The following is a 17,168-nucleotide window of genomic DNA, read 5'->3' as shown; positions in this document are numbered from 1 at the left end:
AAAGACAAGGCCTTACGATATTTGCGTTTCTCTTCGGCAGTCCACTCCTTTTCATCCTTCTTGCCGAAGGAATCAAGCGCTTCATCCAGATCTGAAGTTTGGGCGAGAATCGTCCGCATCTTCACTTGCCACAACGAGAATCGTGTGGTGTAGTCCAGCTGCGGTAGATCGAACTTCAAGGTAGACATGTCGCAAACCCTAGGCGGAACCTGGGGCTCTGATACCACTTGTTATGAACGCGACAAGTAAGAACGAAAAATGAAGAAGAAATCACAGCACGGGGACACACGGATTTAACGTGGAAAACCCTCTCAAACAACGAGAGGGGAAAACCACGGGCGCCAGCCAGCGAAACTTCACTATATGGAGAGTGTTTACAACGCCAAGGAGATTTCACGAACTCAACTCATCCCAAAACGGCGGCATACAAGGGGTATATATAGCAGGAACATTAAGGCAAGTCAGATCCGTAACGGGCACACCGGAAGTTCCGGTTGGAGGCCGGAAGTTCCGCATATTCTTAAATATCCGGAAGTTCCGCAGCAAGTTCCGCTCTCGAAAAGTAACAGAAAGCATCCGAAAGTTGGGCCGGAACTTCCAGCGCCTGGAATAGCCGGAAGTTCGTCCGGAACTTCAGGCCAGTGGATTTGATCACAATCAACGGTGAAGTGGTGAAGAATGTGGATCTGCAGAACAACGAGCAGTTCGGTTTGAATAAACGACAAGCGTGGATTCTCCGTAATTAAGGCGCATAGGTAGTTACAGGGGTGGGTGAAAATGCAGACTACGATGAGTTAAATGGGGTAGGTTTTTTGTTCGGGCTCATCCCGGTTTGTTGGGGCATCGGACCGTTAGAGCCAGCCACAATACGAGGGAAATACAGATGGGCCGTCGGAATACGCAGAGCGTGGGCCCAGGAAACTGGATCTCGGAGTAACTCTCACGCCCAGGATAGCGAGCGAGAAGTAGCTCGGGAGCTGAATAGCATTTTCGCAATTTCAAGGAGATCTGAAGAGAAATATAATGTCCAGTGAATAGATACACTACTGTACTATTGGTACATTGTTGTTACTGAGATGGCAGGGGTGCGAAACACTATTGGTGCAGGAGTGTTCTGACGCAGGGCAATAGAAGGAGAAGCTGAGTTTAGATCTAGCAATTGCAGACTGATATAACTAAGAGAGGAATGAATGGATGATTGCCATGAAAGTCTCGCTATGCCAAAACTCCTGAAATCCGAGCGAAAGACTTGGGAGATTGTGATATGCTATATATCCTGATAATATTTTATGGGAAAATCAATGGTGGAAGGTGGTCGTGGAAACAATTTCAAATGAAAAAGTTTTCTACTAATATATTAAATAGTATTATTTCTGCTTGACAAAATAATAGAGGGTAGCAGGTAATTTTGTAGTATCTACATATTTCCTTTGTTTATTATATCTCTTACTCCTTACAGCTCCATGGTTCCTGGCTCAAGAAACCCAATGTGGGGAGAGGAATTCAATTTTTTTTGTTGACAGTCTTCCTGTAAAGGTTTTACCAGTATTTTCTCTTCTGGCTAGTTCTGATTCTCCCTTAAAACATGCATTGTCTATTCATAGCTGTTAGAACTACAAGTAACATGACACAATCACAATTCATGTACAGAAGCTAGCCAAACTACTTGGCGCACCACTTTGACACACATTTATATTTATATGTTTAGTTTAATACAATAACTTTGTCAAAGTAAAGCGCCTTTGTGCGGCTTCATCTTTTGCTTAGTCAGACTGCTAGTTCAAATTTGACTGTATTCTTGAGATGGTTTACCATCACTAATGTAATGGTGCTTTTGCTCAGTTTTCCATTAAAAGATGTCTGCAATGTTTCCATGGAAGTCCTTCAAACACAGGAAGATCTGTGTCAATAGCCAATGCCTGTACAAAGGGTCTACAAGACCGCAAAACCGGGAAGACAGGAAAATTTTATCAGATTCAAAGGTCTAAGATTAACACAAACAGAGGAGAGCAAGCTAAATAAAATAGATATTTCACAGCTTTGCCAGTCAAGATATTTCATTGAGGCTGTTCTCAAGTTAGAAGTTTATTTCTGGCAATATTTTCTTAAGAGACCTCCTTGAGAACAGTCATATGAGGCCCAAGAAGTCTTCCACCGGTGCTTACTGAGAGGTACTTTATCAAGGATACACTCATGCATTTGTTATGTACACTGTCATAGATAAAGGTGAAAATATATGATTGGGACATTGTATGGAAGAGCACAACACTTGGTTCTGCCACTGTTCCAGTTGAGTCTGAAAGGCAGAGTGGACCTGTTTGGTATACGCTTGACAGCTCATCAGGCCAGGTAATTGATTTCTACACAAAACCACTTGACTTCTGAAAGTTGATCTTTTATTTGCAACTATCACATTATACTTTTCTGTATTGTCAGGCGTGTCTTGATATTAAAGCAATCAAGGTTCACGAGAGTTCCTCCAGGTCAATTGCCTATAGCCTTATTCTTATTATTAATTTGCCGTGAACTGCAATCTTTTTATCATGTCAGCTGTCTGCTGTGAAAATCTGCATGCTGTGACAGCTTTCACATGTCGAAGTCACTTGCTTCGCTATTTTACTCGGTCCTTTTGGACAATTTAAGTGAAAGTGTGAAACTACAGTATTGTATTTCTGTTATGTTCACTATGCAAATAAAAACTGTGCCAGCTGTATTTTAAGATTTTGATATTCTAGTCCCCGATGCAGTACCTTGTGTTGCCCTTATTTTGTGTGGTTAAAATCAATAATATTTATATCTCTAATCTATATCTATAATATCTATAAAGTTGATTCCCACTAAAACTCATTTAATGTTTGCAACCTCAACATGCAAAGTGTCCACATCATCACCATTGACCTCTACTAAGATTCATTTAACCTTTGTAAGTTCAACATGCAAAGTGTCCACATCATCACCATTGATCTCCACTAAGATTCATTTAATGTTTGTAAACTCAACATGCACGGTGTCCATGTCATCATAAACTCAACCAACTCTTAGCATTTGCAAAAAATTCTCTATCGTTCTCTATGTGGCGTAAAAACATAGAATTTTCATCTCAAGCCACTCTCATCATAACTCTTTACCTCTAGGACGTCACCTAGTTCACCAAGCCATATTCTCTTTCCTTTCACCATTCCAGCATAAGAAACCTACAAGAAATTTATCTATATAATTCAAAAGCCGAGGGATACTAAATCACCACCGGTGTGGCTAACTTTCAAAAATATGTCTTCTCATGTTCACATTCCAAGCCAGCTACCGTGTGATCATCCATTTTATCAACATTGATTACCTGAAAAATGAGATGCCGCATCTTCGAGTTATTCTTATGGAAGAAGCAACATGTAGTTTAACCTAATTTTTTTTCAGTCACACGTTAGGAATTATTCACGAAGATGAATTAATTTTTATACCATACAAGTTTATTTGCATTCTCTCTTACATGAATCATACCATGAGTTGCAATACTCTTATGATGTTTATTTTGCTTCATTCCAATTTATTTTTGTTTCACGTATGGAGAAATGTGGTGCCCTTTGAGGCCCGCGCTACTCGCGAGGTATCCACTAGTTCATACAAAGATGTAAATCAGTTGGCGCCAGTCCATCAGCTTGTTGCCACAGCATATTGAGTTTGGCATAAATGTTTGAGATGGGAGCGAATCATAGATTATCTAATTTAGCATAAATGGCAGACAGTATAGCAATATTTTAAACATTGCTTGTGTTATAAGATTATTTTTTAATCTGTCGCAAGTTGTAACGCACACGTTTTGCACTAGTCCTATGTTGGTAATCTTCTGACATATCAAACATTTTATGCTTCCAATAGTAAACTGCGGTAGCTGTATTTTAAGATTTCGCTATGCTAGCCCTGATTCAGTACCTTGTTTTGCCTAACTCATTTGTTTTACTCATTGAAATCAATGATACTCCCTCTGATCCTAATTCTTGACTCAAATTTGTTGGATGTATCTATTCTTAAAAAACGTCATACATGTAATATTTCGACAACAATTTAGGATCAGAAGGAGTACGTGTCAAGAATTATGACATATTAAACATTTTGTGCTTTAGAGCTCTAAACAACTCTGCTGAGGCTGATGCTCGTAGAAGGATTTCGTTGGACAAACAAGGCCCAACTGTAGTGCACCAAAAGCCAGGTCATTTGCAGACAATTTTTGGGCTCCGTCCAGATGAGGCAAGTAAATAGATCTACTAAACTAAAGTTCCAACTTGCAAGAGTATTGTGTCACTGCTTAGTGATTTCTTCGTCTTTCAGGTTGTCGAACACAGTTACTCGTCTGCACTTGAGAGGTCATTTCTGTATCACGGCCGCATGTACTATGTGTCTTCATGGCACATTTGCTTCCATTCAAACGTCTTTTCTAAGCAGATCAAGGTTAGCTTACATACATTATTTTCTTTTTCTTTTTTTGATTCTGACATACATTATTTTCAATCTCATCCTTTGGCTGTGTTTGTTGGAAAAATATTCATTTTTTAATGTCCTGTTGATTTTATCGTGCTTCTAAACTCTATAGAGACACTTTGGCAATCATAAGATATTAGCAAATGCTAATAAATGTTACTCCCTCCGTTTTATTATTCTTGTCTCAAATTTGCCAAAAAATGGATGTATCTATTGCTAAAAAACATCTAGATACATGTAATATTTCGACAAGAATTATGAAACGGAGGGAGTAGCAAGTTTTATGCATAGAGCCTGCCCCATTGTCCATCTACTGAAATGCACCTTTCTTGAAAATATTTCGATAACTACTTATGGTGACCGTTTGTTGGATAACAGAGTAAATAAGGAAACAGTATGATAACAGCATACATATGGAAACACTAATTTTGTCGGGTTTTTTTGGAAACTGGATTAAGTTGACGAGCAGACTTGTGTCCTGTGGTTCTTAAATGCTGGCGTAGTTAGGTATTACCTTGTCCTGCTGATTGACATCCTACGGAAACCATGGCTCCATAGGCATGTCATTCAATAATTCATTGGAAACTGAAAATAATACTAGAATGATTTTTATGTTTGTTTTCCATAGTTCATGTGCTAAATGGTTGTTACGTTCTTGTTATCAACCATTCTAGGTTCCCACTATTCCATGTTATTTGCTCACTAAGACTTACTTCTCCTTTTGCAATATTGCACTATTGCTGGTTGCCAGTACCGCAATGTGTAGGAAAATTCTGTTGAATTCCAGCTTTCCGGAAGTATATTTGCTGTACTTGCTGCCATGCATCAGTTTCCTCATACATCTGAATCGATGAAGCTACCAGTCCTGGTTAACACGAGTTGTTTTCTGTATGCATGATTATATTCTGGGGCAGAACTAACTACCGGAGCTCCGCCAGGGAAGGTTTTCGCGGACGATTCCGACAGCCCATTTTGGGACTGTCGGAAGAGGGTTTTGTTTCTTCTTTTTTGGTTTTTCGTCCTACTTTTTTTCATCCCCAGCACTTATACTTTTCCCCAGCTTTGGTTTTCTCCAACTTTTGATTTTCAACTTTTACTTCTCCTAACTTTTGGTTTTAGTTTATTAACTTTAATCCTTTCCCAGCTTTTAATTTTCTGAAACCTTTTCAACTTTTTTTTCTCCAAACTTTCAGTTTTCTCACCCTTCAAAATATTTCCAAACTTTAATTTTCTCAAATTTCGGAAGAAATTAATAAAAAACAAGCGCACCGACTGGCGACGGAGAAGCACGGTTGGCGGGAGCCGCCATGGTGGGGATTTGGGCCTCAGGCGATGACAACCCATACGCTGGCGGCGGCGCATGGGAGAAGCCCGACCAGCACGGAGGAGATGGGGTAGCGCACGAAAGGAGTCACTGCCTGCCGGCAGGGAGCCGCGGAGGCGTATAGGAGTTGTGGCCTTGGGGGAGCAGCGCGTCGTAGTGCCGGAAGGAGGGCCGGCTGGAGAGGAGAAGCCGGGAGGAGCGGCGGCGGACGGAAGGAGTGGCAGTTGGTGTCAGTCTGAGGAGATCTGGAGGAGGAGGTCCCGCGTGGAGCAGATAAGGTCACCTCCAGCGGGGCGACCCATTTGGGCCGGCACGGTCCGTTTGCGGGACACGGACCAAAAGCGTGGTCCGGCGGGGCGACGGATTTGGGCGGGCGCCCGCTTTTTCATCCGCGAAGACGCATTCCGGGCGCAAATCTGTGCCGGATTTGCGTCCCCACGGACCGAGAAATGGAGCACCGGCTCGGTCCGCGCGTCCGTTCGGTCAAACCTTTTCGCCTCCCCGTCCCCACATGGCAACGAGGCAGAAACACGCATCCCGGTCGACATCCCCACTCCACCCACCTCGCCAAAAACCCTAGGATGGAATCCTCGGCATCTCTCCCGTCGGCCACTGCCACCATGGAATCCTCGGCGTCTCTCTCGTCGGCCACTGCCACCATGGAATCCTCGGCACATGTCCCATCGGACATCGCCACCATGGATTCCTCGGCATTCTCCACCGTCGGCGTTCAGTACGAACGTGGGCGCCAGTCGTGGATCCGGACGGCGTTGCAATAGGAGGCGCAGCGGCGCGGGCCAGAGGAAGAAAGGGCCGCGCATGGAAGAAGTGGTGGCGTTGAAGGAGTGCGCCCCCTACGTCGAGTTTCGGGTTCTCGGGCCTCTTGAGGAAGAGGAGGAGCGCCTCATTTCCCTCGCGAAGAAGGCCTCGTCGGAGCATGGCGCCAAGGGCGACGCCCGCCGAAAGGCCTTGGACGACGTGGAGATCGCCAGGGGGATGGCGGCGGACCATGCGTTCGAAATAAAACGTCGGGCCTGGCAAGCCGACAAGGACGTGGCGCCGCTACTCTGGTTCCCCGGCGAGGACGAGTAGATTCCGGGAGTGGAAAGCTGGCTACACTGGGGTGGGTTAGGAACCATTTTGGAAATTTAGATTTCCTAAAAGTGGTTCACAACCCACTCTAGTATAACCATCATTCCCCTCCTGGTGTAGGAGGACGAAGGCCGCTCGGGGGCTATCTATGAAATGAAGCAAATTTTAGATTCATGTTGTGTTCTTCTGCATGTTTTTTTTCTCAATTTGTGTCTCCCCGCTGGACGCGCGGCCCGACCCAAACGGACGAAGGCCGGACTCGGGCCATTTTCTGTCCGGCACGCGACCCAAACGAACCACTTTGTCGTTTTCGTGGCTGGAGATTCCCTCCAAGGGTGAGCCCCGATTTGTCCTCCCCATTTGTCCATTTGAGTGGTTTTTGGACAAATGGGGGTAAGTAAAATATCAAGTTGTCCAATGGTAACCCCCTATTTCTCTTTTCATGAGTCTTTGACATGTGGGCCAAGAAGACAAGTGGACAAGGTTTGGAGAAGTTTTGCACAAATGGGGACTCCCATACTCTTCCCAAATTTGGGAAAGAAATGGGGGTGTGGACGACTTTTGGACAAATGAGGATTCCCATTGAATTGTGTATTTTGTTCATGGACTCCCATATAGACAAATTTGGACAAATGGAGAGGATTTGGGAGGTTCTCTTGGAGATGCCCTGTGGAGGAGGAGGAGTAGATGGAATTAACCGGATGGGGTGGTCGGGCGCGGAAGAGCTTTCTCGTATGTTCTGATGCCATATATAAGTTGGGCCGCGTATTGTACCATTGGACATGTTTTTTGCCGTATGAGCTTAGGAAATTTGTACTTTGTTAAAGTTAGATAGCCGGTATTAGAAGTAAATCAATTGTTTACCTTTGGTTGATAGTTGATACATCGTGTGACTAAGAACATCTCTTTCTTATATATGAAGGTTGTGCTCCTTTGAGAGATATTGATGAGGTAAGCCTTTTCCTACTTCTTTTCTGTGTTTTTTTACATCATTTCCTTTCCAAAGATGTTAATGTTCCTTTTTGTTCTTTTCTCACAAGCAGATAAGGAGAAGACAACATGCAGTTATTAATCCAGCAATTACGATATTTCTTCGAATGGGAGCTGGAGGACATGGCGTTCCTCCCTTGTGATGCCCTGACGGTAAGGTTGAAAACTTGCAATCCTGCATAGTTCTTAACCTGTAATGTGGTTTTCCGCACCCATTAAATCTTGAACATTTTCTTTTTGATCTTGATGCTTACTTCTATTTTTGAACAGTACCAACATTTTTGGTATTTATTATTAGTCAAAGACTCCATGTAAATTTGAGTACTGTGATTGTAGGTTGCAAGACTTCACCAGAAATTTAGTTGCCCAGTTTATCTTGATGCGGCAAAACTGAACGGAAGCCAAAATTATTAAGCATGCTCATAGAGCTAAAGGTTGTGCTTCATGCCAGAAAACATACTAAAAGTACGATGATAACCAAAATTGCATAGCAGAAAAACCGCACGATTTTTAGGAGCTGCCAAAAGGCAATCTAGATAAGATCGCAAGTGTGGTCAATTGCTCTATGTCACATTTTCTTATATTATTTTTGCAGGAAGAGTCAGATATAAATTTGCATCGTTTTGGGACAGAAACCACACAATTAAAGCATTGCAACGAGCTGTCAAGAACTTCCATACGATGATAGAGGCTGAGAAATAGGTATTTACACTCTCAACCCCTTATACCTCTTTTATAATTAAGGATTTGAAATACAGGCTGCATTCATTTTGCTGTTGAAAATTTGGATTCTTATTGCTGGTGCACTAGTGTTTTGAAGCTGTTCTTGATAGGCAGAGGTTTACAAAAAAATGCCCATCTTGATTTGATATATTCGGTTTTGGGATCACAGGAACGTGCTCAATCCGCATTACGTGCACTCAGTAGCTCAAGAAAAAATAGCAGGAAGGAGATAAATGTTCCAAAAAGATTGTGCTGATTTAACAGGGCAACTACAACCTTTTGTCAAAGAAGGAGTTCTAGTCTCTGTATTCGATGTAATAATTGCTAACTGTATCTTTCATGAATTTGCAATTGGTAAGACAACTAATCTTTAATTGAATCTCATTTCAGGGAACATTTCCCTGTACTGCAGAACAGTTTTTTGATAATCTATTAAGTGATGATTCAAGTTACATAACAGTATATCGGACAGCTCGCAAGGATAAAGCTATCAACGTAAGCATCCAGCACAATGTCAGCTATTTCAGACTGGAACTTTTGTCCTTTTGTACTCCGTAGTACACATGGTTGAAGTTTTCCCACGAAATAACATTATTTTGTTCCCAGCGATTCATGGATTTGTTGGACATTCCAGAAACTGCTTTCCTCAAAACTGTTGATGTGGTTGTTGAACCCAGTAAATAGAATAGTAATACTCACTCCAATACATATTAATTGTCTTAAATTTGTTCAAATATGGATGTATCTATGTCTAAAAACGTCTAGATATATGTAATATTTCAACAAGTAATATGGATCGGAGGGAGTACTAAATTGGCAAAATGTAGGCTTGTTGCCATTTTTCTCGAGAACATCATTACTATTACTTTTAATTTATATCGTATAACATTTTCCCTGGATATTGTCTTTTAAGTGTTCCCCATTTTCATGTAAGTTGGACATTCTTACTGCAATTCTTCCAGGCAATCTGCGTGATTTCATGGTACTGCCCTGGTTCAACCAGTTACGTTCTGAGTTTTCAAAACTCCGAGGTTTACATAATTTCCAGTTAAGTTTGCACATGTTATATGCTAGTCTAGACGGATCCGTACAAAACTGTATATGTGTATTAATGTATTATCCGTCGTTCATGCATGTTTCTGCAATTAGTAAGCTTCCACATTCCGAGTTCTGTGCTACTTAATGATAATCGCTGGATCTGCTAGAAATGACAACTACAGTGTTCTCTGTCCTTTATTTGCCGACCGGTTAATTGAACTGTTAAGGCAGTAGGTTCTTTTGAGTTGACACTAGTCTGACTAAAAATACCGCTTTATGCAGCTGGGACAATGGCATCTTGCAGACGAGTATGATGGTCAGGTGAGAGAACTTAATTGTAAGTCCATATGCCACAGTCCGACGTGTCCTCCGTATTCACAAACTAGACGATGCTTCGCACGTTGTTGCAGAAATTTTTTTAGTTAACATACGTGAGCCCACGTTGTTGAAGGAATTTCTTAGTTAACATATATGAGTAAAAAATAGTAACAAATTAAAAAGTATCCATTGAAAACATATAATGTAATTGTATGATAGATTATACATTCTTCACTTAATGAAAATAGCTTGATGGAAAGTAACATGCATGCATGTGCAAAATTATGAGTTTCCCACTAAATAAATGTGTGAACAAATTAATTATGTGATGATGTGGCATGACTGCATGTTGAGAGAAAATCAAGTACTCCCTCCATTCCACAATACAACGCATATAGATTTGTGCACTTGGATCAAGGCAGCTCTCGTTTCTAGTGCATGATCATTCATATTGATTAATAATAAATTGATATGAGTAGTTATTGGTCGGATGCGGGTACCAAGAAAAACATGAGATGTATTGTTAAACAAATGTGAAAAATCTATATGCATTGTATTGTGGAATGGAAGGAGTAGTGGGGTTTCCCATACTTAGATATAGAAGATGACTGAATGGCAGCATATGGTTTTTCAGCTGACAAAACAGATCTGGTATGTTCATAGTACAACCGAACATCCCAATATAACAGTTAATATGTCCGTAATCATAGAAGTTACATTATGTTATATGCTTGAAATCATAAACAATATTTGTTTCTCACTGGTTATTTGTAGGTATTTGAGACTGTACAACAAGTACATGATGTTCCACTTGGTTCCTATTTTGAGGTACTTAGGTCAGTTAGTTTCGGTGGCAGATACATTTACATGTCTCCTTTTTCTTTACTTTTTTAATTCAAGTTACTAGCTGATGTTATCCCATTTCACTTAGCATCATTGGATTCATAGGAATCCTTTTGATAATGAAATAATGGATAATGGAACAGCGGGGTTAACCATATTATCAAAGTGGTTAATTCCTTCAATAAACTTTACTCAGGAAAGTTCCAACTCTTCTATAAATTCATATGAATTTATTACTAATGCAATATCTTCTGTAAGTCTAGTTATCCTCGGTTTATTCATAGCATATATTTTCTATGGATCTGTTTATTCTTTTTTTCAGAATTTGAATTTACAAAATTCCTTTTACAAAGAAAGTCCAAAAAAGAACTTTTTTTATCAAGTAAAAAAAAAGATATACAGTTGGTCATATAATCGTGGTTATATAGATATTTTCTATAGTAGGCTCTTTACCTTGGGTATAAGAGGATTAACCGAACTAACGGAGTTTTTCGATAAGGGTGTCATTGATGGGATTACCAATGGAGTGGGTCTTGCTAGTTTTTGTATAGGAGAAGAAATTAAATATGTAGGGGGAGGACGAATCTCATCTTATTTATTCTTTTTTCCGTGTTTTTTCTGATGAGCCAATTTCTAGATACATTCTGTAGATGGTCTGTGAAAACTATCAATTCTAGTTCGTGCAATCTTAAAATAAGTGCGGGTTGGTTTTTCCTTCTTATCTCTGTAGTTTGTGTTCTCTTCTTTTGTTATCTTGCGATTTCTATTCTCGAACAAAACTGGAAATGTTTTTTTTTCTATTTTCTTTTTTGCAATTTGATGAATGTGGTGGCCACTCTGCGCTTCCAGGTGCGCATTTCAAGAAATGGTGCATAATGCAGTCTAAGATAAAGAGTGGGGCCGTGGACGAGGTATACATTTATCCATTATTGACTTTTTGTTTGACAATGATCTGTTGATTGGAATTTATCCAATTTCCAAACTTCCTAATAATGGTTTTCTGTCTGCTTTGTACTGTATCTTCAATTAATATTGGAATCACATGCAAGCCAGTTCACACATTTACACTGACTTGTGGTTCCAGATGTCCTTCAATTTTAGCCTTGATCAGATATAAATGGTCACCCGGAATAGCAGCACAATTCTGTAGGTGTAACATTTGCTTTTGATGTTGGAAATACAAATATCACCGGTTGTTTGGAATGCTATAGAGTATCAAATTTTGCATCGATTAGCATGTTATGCTACTCATAGCAGATAGTAGGATGTTCCAGTTGCTAGGAGAGCCTCCTTAAACTGTCAAAATATCTAACAAGACAGTAACACGTGGGTTCATTGTCTATCTTTTGTTTTGGCCAGTGTTTCGGTTATTGCACTTCATACTAGGGTTGCATTCACTTTAGAAAATCTAGTGAGCCTTAGGATTAAGTGTTTGTATCTTTCAAGAAAAGAAAAGGAAAACGTTAAAATTTGTTAGTCGCCTATTCACCCCCTCCTCTAACCGACCATACCGATCTTTCAGGTGGGATCTAAAAACCGCCAAACCCACCACTGATAGCATGGCCACTGATAGGGTGCTAACAGTGGCGGGTTTTTGAAAACCCGCCTGACGAAGTTAGGATTTCGACAATGTCCATATTGGTGGACTTATATCTAGGAAAGATTTCGAGTGTATGTGTTGACGATCTCGTCGGCTAATAAGGACACAGGGGGCACGATTTACCCAAGTTCGAGGCCCTCGGAAGGTAATACCCTTACGTCCTGTTTGTCTGATCTGGTATTGATGAGTCGATTACAAAGGGTGCCGTGGAGCTAGATACACAGATTCGATCTGGCGAGTGCGTCTAGACGGCTTCTATCTAGGTTGGGATCCTCTTGGCTCATCCTCCTGGTCTTTTATATATGCAGGAGGCCGGGTCTCAGGTAGAGTTTAAGTCGGTTACAATGATTGAGGAGATATACTCTAATTAAACTTTTTTGTCTTGAGTCGCAAGATTTGGCATATGGATTTCTGGAGTCGTAGTAGCCTTTCTTGTGGGCCCCAACTGGACCGTAACGGTATACTCAAGTCGAGTACGTGGTTAGTCATAACCGTTTTTTGGTTTTTTCAGAGTTCACATGTGAGCCATCAGTGGCGGGTTTTAGAGACCCGCGAGTGATATGTGCCAGTGGATGGAGGTGGCTAGCGGGGTGACTGGATCGACGGAAGCCGATCCGCCGCCGGTCCGGAGATCGATCTCTAGGCTTTCTCGCGAACCATTTCCGGTCCACCTTGACTATCTCCTCTATGGGCTCCTTCCACCCAACGGGGCCACTTCGGGCCCGCAAGGGAAGATCGTGGAGGAGGCGAGGAGGCACGGGAGAACGGGAGAGGGCGCGCGGGAGAGCCGGGAACACTCCAGCTTTCTCCGTGGTGAAGTGCTCATCTAGATCCGTGGTGGCTTCTCTCAGCACTGGTAAATACTTCCTAATTCCCATGGTTCGTTTATTAGGATGGATTTGTGAGGATTTGATTTGGTTCGTTAATCCCGTTTCTTATGTTCCGGTGCCGCTCGCGTTTCGTTTGATGATGGTGGATCCCTTACGCGCAGAGGAGACTGGAGACTTACTCTTCTCCTGTTCAGGGCAACAGCAGCGGCTGTACTGCACGCCCGTCCACTTCCATGCTACAAACTTCAAATTTCCAGAACCCCCTAGGCCCTATCTTATTCACTACCAGTAGTAAAACAGAGGATTTAGGTTGATTGTTACGTTGTTAGTATCATTTGGGATGGAGCTCATTCATGATAATGCTAAACCAAAGGGCATTAGTTGCTGTGCATCTGAGATGATAACCGTATGTATAATATTAATAAATCCTATAAGAAAAGTAGCAAGTGTACATGGCCTCATACCACACACAAAAAAGAGACCGATTATATAATGTGTTGGCCAGCTTGTGTGGTTACAAGCTATTAGCAGTAGCAGTCCATACAAAGTTTTAGTTTAGCCAGGCAGCCAGCACATGGTTGCAGGTAGCATCGTTTTCACTATGCAAGAATAATATAAAATCGTCTGTCCTGTTTACTGTGCACATTACACAAAAAATAAGATAAAAAAGCTCACACAAATTTGATGGCCCAATTTCCCTTGCTAAAAGGAATCATATGACTTTGGGTGCAATTTGTGATTTGGAAGAGGGGACCAGCTATCATCCAACTATGATGTGTACAAAGGCTAGAGCTTTTAGAAATTAGCCTGAGATGGCCTAGAGCTTGCTGTCTGAGGTACTTATTCATTGCTTTTGCTTCCCAAATACATCCATTCTCCTTATCCGTTGCTTTTTTATACACGCACCCAATATTCTGGATATTAACTACTACCTCTGTTCCTAAATACAAATCCTAGCTTTATCCTAAGTCGAACTTCTTAAAGTTTGATAAAAATTATATCAAATTTATGAGAAAACTTTCTTGACACTTTCTAAGAGCAAATTTAACTAAAAAGGAATCTTTTGAGTGAAATTTACAACGAATAATCCATTTCATCTTTTATTTGTTGGCTATGTGCATGTGCGCCTGCTGAATGTTTTTGTCCTTATGCATTTCGAATTGCAGGCAGAACAAAAGGATGAATGGTCTAGAGGATGATGTGGATGAACTCAACTCCAGGGTTAAAGGAGCAAATCACCGTGCACGTCGTTTGCTCAGGAAATAATATTGCTATTAAAATGTTGATTGCATTCTCGGCATTTCATGTCACAGAACCAAACATTTCTGCTACTGCCTTGCTAAGCATACCCTTGTAACTTCTCTTGGAGAGGAAGAAAATATCATTGCAAGTTGGAACGTTGCCCCCAAAATACATATGATCAGGTGCATATATAATCATCTATTTTTTTGTCGGTTGGTATGAACCAAGATTGCTCCGATATCTAGGCAGACTCATCAAGAAATCTGTATTTACGTATAGATTATAATGAATCCACATACCTGTCACAGTTATATGGGGGACAATTGGCTAGCTGAGTGCTAAAAAATTCAGCTTGTTTTTGTTACCTATAACACTTACCGGTAAACTGGAGCATATTAGCTGAGGCCACAACATCCGTGGATATTTACGGTTCTTTCTATCATTGCAACCGTCACATATATTAAGTGACTCTAATTTGTCCAAATATGGATGTATCTATGCCTAAAAAATGTCTAGATACATGTAATAAAAAGTCACTTAATATGGGATGGAAGGAGTAGTAAAGATTTAGAACTGCAACTTAGCATTTGTGTTCATGAAGTAGAACCACCTTGCATTATATATGTACATACGAACTTTTTATTCCATGACGCTAAACTTTGAGTGAGAATTAGAAATGCATTGGCATAGTTAACATCTATGAAATAGAATCATTTCGTATGTCATGTATTAGTTTGTTCCGTAGCATCGCACGAGCACTCTGTGCTAGCGTTTATTAACACTACTACAAAACGGTCTATATGCAACGACACATCAGTAACGGGTCCGGCGCGACCGTTACTGATGAACAATATCAGTGTCGGTCGCGGCCGCGACCGTTACTGATGAACAGAGCAGGGTCTGCCCGTCCCCGCCCGGCCACACATCAGTGGCGGTCGCGCGAGGCGACCGTCACTGATGAACCATCATACCTCGCGAGAGACATCAGTGGCGGTCGGTTAAGAGACGACCGCCACTGATGAACCATACATCAGTAACAGTCGCACCCTAACGCGACTGTTACTGATGTACCCCTTATTATCAGTAACAGTCGCTCAATTCCCGACCGCCACTGATGAGTATCGTGGTTTAAATACGAAGAACAGAGCCGCAACTGGTCGCGCTACGCGTCGTAACGGACCAGCTGCGGCCCTTCTTCTCCGGCGACGGCGAAGCGCTGCCCGACGGCGCCATGGCTGCCGGCCTGCCCCCCAGGTAGCCCCTCCTCCCTCTCCCTTCCTCCTCTCCCCCCCCCCCCCCCCCCCCGCGCCGGCGGCCGCCGTCTCCATGGCCGGCGGGCGGCCATGGCCGCCGAGCTCCATTTTTGGAGCTCCGGCGGCCGGCAAGCTCCGATCTTCGACCCCGAAGCTTCACTCTCCCTCCCGATCTATCTCGCCGGCCTCCAATTTCTCTCCGAAGTTCTCCAATTTCAAATTTTTGAGCTCCGGCCGCCGGCCAAAATGCGGCCTCCTCGTCGTCGCCCGGACCTTTCCTCTCCCTTACGAGCTCTCTCTCCCTCCCGATCTTTCTCGCCGACCTCCAATTTCTCTCCGAATGTCTCTAATTTCAAATTTTTAGTTAGCTCCGGTTAATTAACACCTTAATCCCTTTGTCAATGATTAGGCTAACTATTTTGCTTTGTTTGTTTTCTTGTGTATTGTGTTGTAGATCGAAGGACCGTTCTTGGATGTACGCCAAGTAAAGAATCAATGCTCGATGGATAACCGAATAGACGGTCTTTTTTGGAGTCGCGAAAAGTGATATGGAACGAAAAGGACTTGTGATGATGCGTTGTCCATGTCGCAAATGTGGAAACACATGCATGATGAAGCCTGAAGATGTTCATATGCACGTGCTGGCATCGGGTTTTGTGGAAGGCTATTCTCATTTGACTTGTCACGGGGAGGATGCGGTTGATGTTAGTAGCGGTAGCGAAGATGATGATGTCCTGTGGTATGATCTGGCGAATGATTTCGAGGAAGAAACAAGGGTCGATGAGGAGGCTAATGTGAAACGTGAAGGAGGTCCACGTGGTAGGATTGCCGAAATGCTAGATGAGCTGTACCTACGGGACCAGCTGGAGGACCCCGAAGATGAGGCAGAGTCTGCTCAGTTCAAAAAATTGTTGGAGGACGCAAACACACCCTTGTATGATGGAGCTGGCGAAGAAAACAACGTGCTCGAAGTGGCGCTCGAACTTTTGAGGCTGAAGGCAGCATCATGCTGGTCAGACAAGAGCTTCACGGACTTGTTGAGTTACCTTGCTTCGGTTTTTTCACAGCCAAACAAGTTGCCCAAGAACACATACGATGCGAAGAAGATTACATGCCTGCTTGGATTAGATTGCGTGAAATATCATTCATGTCCAAACGACTGCATGGTATACATTGGAGAGTACGAGAACCATGAGACCTGCCACATATGCGGTGCATCGAGATACAAGAGGAAAAGCGCCAGAGCTGGCGAAGACGATGGGGAAGAAGTGATGAAGGACAGGCCGACAAAGACTGTCTGGTATCTTACGGCAGGTGGCCGAGTTGAAGGCGAAGGGGCCTGCTGGGATGATTATTTCCGGCCTGCTCCGAAGCGAAGCAGGATCCAGAAAAAGCTCCCCGCTTCTGCTGAAATAATAGAACAAGCTAAGGCAGAGGCG

The 17,168-nt window shown here is 42.3% G+C and overlaps 1 long non-coding RNA gene and 1 pseudogene across 1 annotated transcript; both read left to right on the top strand.

Annotated features, from left to right (window-relative positions):
• Positions 1–798: 798 nt before the first annotated feature.
• On the top strand, positions 799–11,911 carry LOC100825753 (annotated as a pseudogene).
• A 1,063-nt stretch (positions 11,912–12,974) lies between these two features.
• LOC112268753 lies at positions 12,975–14,628 on the top strand. Its single transcript, XR_002960186.1, has 2 exons — positions 12,975–13,260; positions 14,401–14,628. It is a non-coding gene; the product is annotated as an uncharacterized LOC112268753 (long non-coding RNA).
• The last annotated feature ends 2,540 nt before the right edge of the window (positions 14,629–17,168 follow it).

The sequence above is a fragment of the Brachypodium distachyon genome, chromosome 4 (genome assembly GCF_000005505.3).
Source record: "Brachypodium distachyon strain Bd21 chromosome 4, Brachypodium_distachyon_v3.0, whole genome shotgun sequence".
Classification (NCBI taxonomy): Eukaryota; Viridiplantae; Streptophyta; class Magnoliopsida; order Poales; family Poaceae; genus Brachypodium; species Brachypodium distachyon.
This window is presented reverse-complemented; position numbering and strand designations above follow the sequence as displayed.